The sequence below is a fragment of the Chinchilla lanigera genome, unplaced genomic scaffold, assembly GCF_000276665.1.
Source record: "Chinchilla lanigera isolate Chin_1 unplaced genomic scaffold, ChiLan1.0 scaffold00081, whole genome shotgun sequence".
In the NCBI taxonomy this organism is placed as follows: Eukaryota; Metazoa; Chordata; class Mammalia; order Rodentia; family Chinchillidae; genus Chinchilla; species Chinchilla lanigera.
Window position 1 is genome coordinate 76,648 of NW_004955482.1, and position 11,313 is coordinate 87,960.

The 11,313-nt window shown below is 43.7% G+C and overlaps 2 protein-coding genes across 3 annotated transcripts in view; one reads left to right on the plus strand and one right to left on the minus strand.

Moving 5' to 3' along the window:
• LOC106146507 (zinc finger protein 10) overlaps nucleotides 1–9,966 on the minus strand; it is a 32,808-nt gene extending 22,842 nt beyond the window's left edge. Inside the window, exon 1 of the mRNA XM_013503580.1 lies at nucleotides 9,727–9,966. The gene's annotated coding sequence lies outside the window, so the exon portion shown is untranslated. The remainder of the gene's footprint in view (nucleotides 1–9,726) is intronic.
• Nucleotides 9,967–10,044: 78 nt separating this feature from the next.
• The window catches only part of Znf891 (zinc finger protein 891), a 10,054-nt gene continuing 8,785 nt past the window's right edge, over nucleotides 10,045–11,313 (plus strand). The window contains exon 1 of one of the 2 annotated variants that reach the window (XM_013503581.1): nucleotides 10,045–10,123. The gene's annotated coding sequence lies outside the window, so the exon portion shown is untranslated. Of the gene's footprint in view, nucleotides 10,383–11,313 lie in introns of both variants that reach the window. The other variant, XM_005402936.2, reaches the window with a different exon arrangement.

Sequence of the window (11,313 nt, forward strand, 5' to 3'; positions counted from 1 at the left end):
TCTTGATATGTGGGTTTTCAGTATATATAAAATTCCATATACATATATCGTCTCTCCTTTACTCTTACCCTCTTCTGCTATTCCAGTACCACCATGCGTGTGTCACTTATCAATGGGGATTGGGGATTGGCTCTAAGAATTGCATCACTAGGCGGTTTCATTGTTGTGGGAACACATTTACTTCAGCAAAACAATGGTACTGGTCAATCTTTACCACTGTCTCTGTATGCAACTGAGATGTGGCAAACAGATGAATGAAGTTGCTGCCAGCTTACCATGGCATACTGTTTAACAGGAAACATTTTTATAGGGAGTAAATAAAAAAGCAATCAAAAAGCAAATAAACTAGTAATCATTTATTATCAAGTATTACACACTGTCCACAACTGTACTTGCTATTACACTTTTTGTGCAGTGCTGTGGATCAAACCCAAGGCCTGCATACTAGGCAAGTGCTCTAGGATATAGGCCATTGAGCTACAACCCAATCTTCTTTTTATTTATTTTGATACAGGGTCTCAGTAAATTGCCCAGGCTGGCCTCAAACTTTTGGCCTTATTCTTACAACTTGCTAGGTGGACTTACCAGTACTTAGCACAGGGCTAAGTACTTCTCACTACTGGAGTAAGACCTTGCTGCTAGACCCAAAACTCAGGAGTTAGATGTTCTCCAGGAGGCCCAGCAGATTACCTTCTTCCACTAATCTCAGGAGTGACTTCCAACTGTGGCTGACAGTGTGGTTTCTGCAGCCAAACTGCCTAGGTTCAGATTCCTGCTCTGTTATTTCCATACTTCATTTCTTAACCCCTCAGTATCTTAGTCTCCTCATACAATGGGGATAAAAGAGAACATGCCTCATAGGATTATCAAGTGGAACAAACAGATATTAACACTAGGAACTCATGGTAAGAAATATTGTGAATTTTTACAATGGCATCTAGCGATCCAGTAATGCAAGTGCCTTTCTAGATTGTCCCCTTAGCATCCAATTAGTCACCATAACCTGTAAATTCATGCTCCCAGATATCTTTCTCATCCATGTCCTCCACAGATTCCCACTGCATGGTAGTGGCTCAGGCTCTCATAACTCCTGAATCAGAGAACTCCTACTTGGATTGTTTGACCTTGGTTTCCTCCATTTCAAGTGTCCACTGTAGCAGTATCTTCATAAATCACAAAACTTTCATTCCTTGCTTAAAATTTCCCGTATAAACTTCCAGTACTATAGAAAACTGGACCAAGCCCTTTAGGATGTGCTTAGGTCCTGTATGGATGAACCCTTTTTTCCGCTCACTAGCTTGAGTATTCCATTGTATCACCCCCATTTTTCCCTGTAGTCATGAGAAACCACTTGAATAGCCTAAGCACCTTTACCTCTGCTGTTCCTATGCCAGGAATACTCTTCCCTTCCTTGCTCTTTGTCCCCATAGCCACTAACACAAGAACGAAAATGGACTGAAGAAACAAAGTATACAACACAGGACACAGAACTCCCTGAAGGTCATGTCACTACGGAGAAAAGTCTGATACCAGGTACAATCTATGCCTTATTCTGTTCTCAATCCCCAAACTATGAGTAAGAATAAGTTACAAATTTTAGCTGACAGTACACAAGATGTGAGATCAAGATACAAAAGTGGATTCTATACGTACTTTGCGTAGATATTAACACAGGGATACAAGGTACGTTTTAAGAAGCCATAGTTAACAGGACAGAGTGAAATGAATCCATATGGTTTTTAAGGTTTTTTTTCCTTCTTGCACCAGATATTCCAAGTGCTTACAATATGCCAAGTATATCCTAAGGGTCCAAAAAGAGCCACGGACATTCAGAAACTGGACTATGCTTCACAGAGCCCACTTTTCACAATGAGTAAAAAGTGAAATAGTCTGCACAAATATTATCTAAGAGAATGGTCCTCACACATGTGCAGGTCCTATGCCACACATATACTTATATTCAGTTGTTCCACAGATAAAATTAAGACAAATGTGTGAAGTTACAATAAGGTCAGTTATAAGTCAATACAATGAGACACTGTTCATCAAATGGTTTATCTGCAAATAGACATGCCTAAGGGGGCAGGAAATTGCTGGCCACTAATAAATTTTTCAATAGGTCTTATTTTAAAAACCTAAATGCATATGGCCTCTTAAAAAGACATGCAAGATTCATCTCAATGCCTCTCCCAGTTTTCTTTAAAATAAAAATTAGCTTGCAACAGGCCTTACTTCATCCTAATTTCCCTTGACAGCCATTTCTGGGTAAATGAGACCAGTACTTACCCAGTAGTTCTCAACCCTGGTTGAACACAGGAACTACCAGGTGTTTGTCCCACACTAAGATCTTCTATTTCAATGAGGAGGGGCCAGACTTTTTCAAAAGCTCCCCAGATGATTCAAAATGTGCAGCTAAATTTGAGAACCACTGATCTCAGTCATTATTTTAACTATTCTTCACTTTCCACCATTTCTTGGGAATAATGAGATCCAGTTACCAGTTACACAGGGGTCCAGTTGACCAGTACAGACTTCTCTGGAGTACTGATAGTCTTCCAAAGACAGAGGAACTGGGGGAAGTTGTTCGCTCCTGGGAGATTGTCAGTATGTTGATAACTATCTTAGTGTTAGAAATCAGGATAGTCCTCTTCCATTTTAATAAACTGAATACTATGTGCCTGGCTCTGTCCAGAATCTGAAGATAAAAATGTGAACATTTATCCCTGCCCTCAAGCAGCAGAGTGGAAAGAAAGTGAGAATGGACACCAAAGAACAGATCACTGCTATGATAGCACCATGCCCAAGGAGCCACAGAAGCACAAGAGATACCTGGCAAAGACTAGTGCTTTATAGAGAACCGGTCCAGGTCTCCGGCAGGTAAAGGAGCTTGGTAACTAATGTGATCAAATGCATTACCCTGTGTTACAGGAAGGGTCTCAATGCTGCTGGAGCATGGAGTATCACAAACGAGCAAGTAAACAAGGACGGAGGTGTGTACAGCCAAATCGAGGCTTGGCGCACAGAGCCCAACACAGCATTCTCAGAAATGAGACTCTTCTCGATGGGAAACATCAGTAATGTCCTAAAAATGCCATTCTAGGGACAGTTGAGTGATGGGCCATAGGGAAGCATAAGGCAGCAAAGAAGCTAAGCAGAACATTCACAATCATCCAGAAGATGGGCACACAGGGTTATTGGGTGGGTCAGGAGCAGCACTTCTGGGAGGTGGGTATATCCTAGATACTGATGGATGGGCTGTGGGGAAGGGTTAGTGGCTTCTGCGTGACCAAGTGAAGAATAGTGTATGGGGAGGAGTTAGGATGACAGGAACTATGGAATGGGACTGGCACCTGGGAGTAAATCCAGAAAGGGCCCAGCCAGGAGGGTCACTGGATGTGAAGTTACCTAGCTATGGCATCTGCCTCCTTGTTTCTCTTCTATCTGTACCCACTCATGCTACTCTGCAACAGATGCACAGAGGCCCACGTTTTCCAGACTCTTGTCACAGATTTAAGAGACAGAGATAAAGCAGACAGATGGAGAGAAGACCCTAAAGGAGACCATATAATCCCACCAACAACCTCATAGCATCATTCACATTAAGCCTACTAAAAAACAATGACATTTAATAAAGGTATCAACTGGCAATATCAGACAAAAACATGCCCAAGATAACTTAAAAAATTAAACTGTAGGACCAGGATTAGATTGTTGAGAAACTCAACATGGAGGAAAAGAGAAGACCACAAAGGTAGCAAAAAACCAGCAGACAAGGAAAAGATCCAGATCAGGGTCTTTTCAGAAGGGTAGGATCAAAACAAAGCAGACAAATCCCATGTTAAGTATGAAGCTGGAGATGGCAAAGAAGAAAAGAGCACAGCTAGAAGAGGTGGTAGAGTCAAGTGAAGACAAGCATGTCTGTGTACAGAGAAGGAAATGACAGACATGGAGGCTGGCATTAGAGGAGAGTCAGGGAGAGGCTGGGGTGCAGAAACCAGACTTGTGAAGGAGAAAGAAATGCCTCATTTTCTCCCGCACTGTACAAGTCAGGATAGTTGGGATCCTGACAGTTTAATAAAGATATCAGTGAAGGCTGGCTATGAGCTCTAAGGGCAGTATGGGTCTGGATACAAAATGATGGATAAACAAGAGACGACAAAACACAAGTCAAGATTACAGCAGGTACACTCCTCATATCCATCTACTTACTATACTCTCCTCCGGCAGCACTTACTGCCTAACAAAGGTAAAGACACACAGGGGAATGAACTTGGCATGGAGTTTGAGTGTGCAGGCTCCACACAGGAAGGGAAAGGAGGGTGCCCAGTGTGAGAGATTCATCTATCTAAAATAGGCCTTCTTTTTGACACAAACATGAGCATCCAAGCCAGATATGATGGTGCACACCTGTAATCCCAGCACTCTGAGAGGCTGATGCAGGAGAATCACAAGTTCAGGCACATCTCCAACAATTTAGCAAAACCTTGTGTCAAAATAGAAAATAAAAAGGCTGGAGATGTAGCGCAATATAAAGAAGCTAGGCTTTACCACTACCACTGGAGAGAGAGGGAAAGAGGGCAGGAGGGAGACAGAGAGACAATAAATAAAAATATGAATCTAGGAAGGAGCTAGACTTGAGGAAAACATCAAAGAGCAGGTATAGCGACAACCAAGATACGAAGGAGCCAGGAGCCCAGAGGCAACAGTCAAGAGGAAGGATATCAGGGCTTAATGCTCCAGGGGCTACACTGTTTGGGGAAGTCACAGATGCCCAGGAGTGGATGGCACAGGCAGTGTGCTGTGAAGGGCACCGGAAGAGAACATCAAGCCTGAGGAAGGCTTGGCTCACACAGCAAAGTCCTAGAAAACTGCAACCCTCAGAGGAAAGCTGCTCCAAATCCTCTGCCTGGCGATGTTCAGCATTACTATTTTCCCGCTTTTGGCTGCAGAAGCATAATGGATCTTGGCCTTCGGGGAGCACCCTTTTCCTGGGTTTCACCAGGGAGCTCAGAGCCCATCTTCCTATTTGGTCACTGCAGTTTAGGAAACAAAAAAAAAGATAAGCAGCAGTTCTGGTCCTCTGGAATCCAATAATCTTCCCACTAAGACAGGGCAAACTATGAAGGATGTCTATAAGGTAAACACCAAGATCAAAAGGCATTCAGGTAGCTCACAACAGCAGTCAAAGGTCCCCAACCTAGAAGGCTCTCTTAGGAATATGAACAATACAAAACGGGGTCAAATTCTATGACCCTGCACAGCCAACACCATTCCACACCATGACCTTTAAATTTACAAAGAGGGAATTTTTACCTTCAAAGGTAAAATTTTACCTTCAGAGGTAAAATCTTCTTGAAGACAAACATGATAATTGAATATGAGAATATGAATGTTACAATAAGGCCTGCATTTTCTACCACATGTGGCAACCAAAAACAAATATTTAATTTACAACCATTCTTTTCTTCTTCTGAGTCAGTGAGAAGACAAAGAGGAGAAAAGAGGCCCCTCTTCTGTGTTGTACAGTCCTGAGAACAGGGGTCTACACTAGTTTTCTACTGCCGCCATAACCAACCAGCACACTGCATGGCTTTAAATGGGACCCATTTACAACCTCAGTTCTGGAGTTGGAGGTCTGACAGGGCTCAGTCTTGTGCAGCTTCCAGGGCAGGATCTGCAACCCTCCCCCAACATACACACAGCCTGTAGAGGCATCTCATTCCTTGGTTGTGCCCTCATCACCACAGCTGGAGGTAACACAGCTTTTTGTGCCTCTCTGCTAGTCACATTCCCCCAACGCTCACCTTCTGCCCCTCTCTGCCACTTTTTAGTGCCCCTGAGATTACTCTAGGTCCACTGAAATAATCCATGGTAATCTTTCTCCATTTTAAAGTCCTTTTGAGTCACATCTGCAATTTTCTTTTTGCCACATACAATGTTGACAGGTTCTCAGGACATCTTTGGGCCTATTTTGCCTACTATAAGGGCAGAGGTGGACTTTACATGCTTCAAGTACCAGCAAAAGGACTCTGAAAGTCACCACCCGAGACGAAGTGGTTGCACAACCTTCTCCAATCAAATCACTTAGCAAAGAGATGCCACAACTGTCTGCATTCTGAGTCTTGACAACTACTCAACCTGTCCCAGACACTCCAGGGCGCTCTCTTAAATACTATCTTTTCCATGAAGCCTTCCCATCTCCCCCTCATCAGTAATTATGGAGCACTTTTCCCATTCTTCAACACTTGGCTTTACACTAATATTTGTCTTATAGGATAATGAGAATTGGGACAATCTGCTTCTGCATCCTTGAAAGAGGTTAGCACAGTGCCCTACACTTTACATCCACTCACTCTGGTATCTGCCAGTGCCTCACCAGAACCCACGTTACCTTGTCTGCTCCCCACTATCTTAGTTTTGAACACCCAGTACCTGAGGGCTAGTGCGGGAACTAGTAAGGGCAAGCCAAGACTGTTTCACTCAGACATACAGACGACATGCTTCTTAATAAAAGACAACAAAGATCTCTCCAAATTCTAAGTTTACCACTGTTTGATAAGAATTTGCAAAAGTCAAGGAGTGATCAGTAAAAAGTACTCAACAGCCACAAAGTTAAAACTCTGGAGCCAGCAGAAATGGCCAAAATATATTTAATAACACAAAAAGCAAAGATCATGCACCTACTCAAATAGCAATGACATAGGATTTGTACCCTTTATGTAAATTTTACATCAAAACAAACAACTATTGGATTTTAGTTAGTAATACACACGCATTGTGGCTTGGAATGTAGCTCAGGTTGCACAGTGTTTGCCTAGCATGTTTGATCCCCAGCATTGCAAAAAAAGGGAAAAAAAAGTGTGTTCTCAAGCTTTGGGGCAAAGTGTACCCAAGACTGCATTTTACATTGAAATGTAAATAATACAATGGTAGGTCTAGATTGGGGGTGGATAAGTATTTAATGTAAAATACTCTCAAATTAGCTGTATGTTCAATTTTCACAATGAGGATCAAACAGGAGAAAGGTATTGTGCAGAAAGAAGCAAAAATGCTCTTAGATGTTCACTCCAAGTCAAAGAGATATACACAGAGTGAAAAAGCAGTCAATACACCCCCCACATACACACACACAGTTGGAAACTGAAGAGCCATGGCTCACATGAGACATGCTAGGAAGAGTACTGCAGGTCAAAGAACAATATAGGCAGAACAAAAATGCTGACAGTATGAAAAATTTTCCCCTTAAAACAATGATTTAAAAACTTAAAATGTTATTTGAACTATATGTTATTATTACATGTTATTTTAAGGCTTTGGTGCTTAAATTACCTGATGGAAATCAAGCTTGGCATTGTGGTGCACAACTCTAATTTTAGCATGCTGGGAGACGGAGGCAGGAGGATCTCAAGTTCTGTCCAAGTCTGGGCAATTTAGTGACTTAGTGAGACTTGTCCTCAATATAAAAAATTACAAAGAGGTTGGGGATGTAGCTTGGTGTGAAGGCCCTGGGTTCAATCCCCAGGACTACCCAAAAAGGGAAATCTATTACTTCTATTTCTCCTTAAGAGACTATTTTCTAGTCAAACTGTAAAGAAAAGGAATGAATCACTTCTATAACAATTTTACAAGGCATGAAGATATAGGGCTCATCAGGGTTCTTTAAAAAAAATTGTTGGATTTTCTTGACAATTTAAAACTAAACTTTTCATTCTTATTTATCCTTTATTCTTATTTTACATCTGCTAGAAAGGCTTTTAAGTGCTTCCATAAAATTCATATATATTTGCCGAGAGGTGGCACATACCAATAATCTCAGCACCTGGGAGGCTAAGGCAAGAGGTTCACATGAGTTCAAAGCCAGCCTGAACTACAGAAAGACCCTGTGTCAAAAAGCAAAAAATAAATAAAGTCAAATGCACACATATTTCTAGTTAAAATTAACATTAGGCATCTTCCTATTATGAATAAACGTTTTTATAAAGGTTTGTGCTAACTTGTAATGGAGGGCAGTAAGGCAATCTATTAATATGTTTCCTTTTCCAGTCACTTCAACTTGATGGTTGTTAACTTTCTTATACATGTTGGTGATTTAAATTATCTTAATAATTTTTAAACTCCTTTAATTTTTAAAAGTTTTATAATTTCTTTTCTAGAAGGTAAGTCTCATATCTAAATAATGTCCTAAGCAGAACTTTGAGGCAATGCTTACACACAACACTGACGAAGAGACATCCTGCATTAATTTACGAATTGTACTGTGACTCCTTGCCCTTGCAACTGGCAAATGGCAAGAGCTCAAGAAATAGCCACTAAGCTGAAGAACAAAAGAACAAATGAAGGATATTTTTTGAAGAGGCAGGAGCCTCACTGTTCAGGAGGCTCTGCAAAATGGAGCAACAACTCTGAAACAGAAAAGGAGCAGTTCTGCATAAAAATAGGTCAATGCAGAGGTGGTTTAAAAGGGGCTGGGGAGTTCTGCTGTGTAGTTCTCAGTTTACCAGCTACAGGGAACACCTCTAACACTTACTGACTAGCATTCTGTGTGACATATTTTCTCTCTCTCACCTCTTTCTGTTATTAATTTATACCTAGATTTAAGATTCTTTACCACCATACACTTTCGGTGGCATCTATATATGCATTATTAATACTAAGTTTATCTTTGACACATTAGATGTTAGATGACATAGTAATCATGTGATTAGTTTAAAGAATCTAGTGTCCAAAACATAAAAATTAAACTTAAAAGTCGTCCCTGAAAACAAAAGTAGTTTAAGCACACACTTTCAGTAAATCTGATTGCTTATAAAAAGCTTAAGATGAGGAAGCTAGGAACTACAGACACAAACTTTATTTTCTTTTTTAAGACCACACAATTCTGCTTGACCTTAACTGAAAGTACTGATGAGAAGGAGACTCGTAAATACAATAATATGCGAAAAGGTCTTTAAAATATATTTTTCAAGGTCAGACTAAGAGTGGACCGGGGATATAGCTGAGCAGCACAAGTGCCTGCCTGGCAAGTGCAAGGTCCTGAGTTCGATTCCCAAACAACAAAAAAAAAATTTAAAAAGATTAGACCAAGAAATAGAAATCTATCCTTCCCATTTCTGCCATCAAACTTATTAAAAGTAGAACTATTTGCTAAATGAATGTGGCACATAACTACAAACACAATCTGATGATGCATTTTCTTTTACTTTTTATTTATCTTTGGTGTATTTTGGGATTGAACCCAAAATCTTTGCACTCAGCTACATCCTCAGAGATTTTATTTTGAGACGGGGGTCTCTAAGTCTGGTCTCCAACTTGCAACCCTCCTTGCCTCAGCCTGCCTCAGCCTCCCAGAGCGCTGGGACTCCAGGTGTGTGACACCATGCTCGGCCAATAGTGTGTATTTTTTAAAAACCACGTTGGACTTCTTCGCACTATTAAGAACTGCCCTCCTCTAACAAAGAGACCATCCTTTCAGCTGACGCCAGGGAGGCCTTGTAGAAACTTCAAGGTCAGCTCGGGATGGGATGCAAGCCTCAGAGGAAACCTGGACCTCAAAGTAGGCTCAGCCCACGCCCGCCACAGGCCGCACAGCCCCGTCCCCGCCCGCAGGGCCCGGGAGAGCTCGGGGACAGCCGCCGAGACACGCCTGTGCCCGCGGAGCACAGACGCCTGAGAATGCCGTCGCGCGCGTGACAGCGAGCCCACAACAGCGCGGCGCCCCGCGTGTACCTGCAGGGGGCTCCACGAGATCCGGCGGACGGCCCAGAACTGAGGCAGCGGCCGCGGCAAAGCGAGCGAGAACCAGGATACGGCCCTGGGCGCGCGCCACTCGCCAGAGCCACACCAGACCGCCGCAAGGGGGGCGCAAAGCCGCAGCGCCCCACCAACCCGGCCGCCTGCCTCGTCCAAGCAGCGCGCGGCTGACGTCAAGCACGCGACGGCCCTGTCGCCTACGCACTCAGGCTCGCACTACCCACCAGTTCAGCATGCGCGCAAAGTCAAAGGCCCGTCAAAAACCCTCCCGGGCCCCGCCTACTGAGGATCGCCCGGGACACAAACCTGCGCGCCTCGCGGGGCATCTTGGGAAATGTAGTCCCAGCCCCGTTGTTTTCCTACCACCACACAGGTAATTGCGTTCCCGCACGGGTTAGCCATTGGTGAGCCGCGTTAGCGTTGCTTTGGACGGGGTCGAGCGACTCGCCCGGGCAAGCAGGTGCAGCTGCGGGGAGCGGGCGGAAGGGTTGCCCGACAGCTCAGGCACTAGGAGGAGCTACTCGTCCCGCGGCTTCCTCGACTCCGCCTCGGGGGACGGCGGTGGATGCGCAGTGCGAGTGTCGCCGCCTCGGCTCGGCGTGCGTCCTGGTTACACTGCTTGAACGCCTTAGGTATTGTTTCGTTCGTTCTCTGCTGTAATCAGCTGCTAGTGCTGGCTTGGCATTCTGCCTCGCTAGGTGCTAAGGGAATTCGCCCTAAGTCAAGGAACGTGGGGGAGGGAAGCGTTCTTTGCGCTGCAGGAAGGCCGCGAGGGGCCGAGGTTCAGGTTCGGTGTCAGCGTGGAAGGGCCTGGGAGTGTCGTCCAGGATGCTGTCGCTGGGCCAGGCGGCCTCCTCAGTGCTAAGGATGCCCCGTGCTGTTGTATACTGACGGTGATGTTCTTGTTCTAAAGGCCCAGTGCCCCTGGCGCTGCCAGAAACCTGCCTTTCAGGGAAAGTGGATGAACAAATATGTAAGATTAATCTTAGTGGTCAATGAGATCGGATAAAGTATGCTTTTTCTTGAAAGAAACTTGTGACGTGATGTTCTTCGGGATGTGTCAAGCTGTTAGATGATGCATGCTGTTTTCTGTACAAAGCTCACAGGGTAGATTAGATAGGTAATGTTCCACCACAGGCGCACACCCAGCTGCAGTGTAGCTTTAAAGAAACTAGGGAGCGGGCTGGGAATATAGCTCAGCGGCACAAGACTTTGATTCCCAGTATCAGTCAATCAATCAATAAAATAAAAGAAAGAAACTCGGGGGAAATAAGCGTAACTTGCCAGTTTTTTCACCTTGCTGAGAATAAAGATTGCATTTTAATCTTCTATCGAAAATCAGGTTAAATAACCCTTAGTTATTGCAGGCGATCAGTCCCGCAATCTCCCAAGCGAGTGGATGGCAAAGGCTTAAATAAATGAGACAATGGAAATGATTTTAGGGCTCCAGGAGGGACTAACTCTTTTACAACTTCAGTATTCTCTGAGTTTAGCCAAAGACTTCTCTGTGTGGCCCGTATTTATTTGGTTTTCAAACAAAGGAGGAGGATACTCAAGAAAACG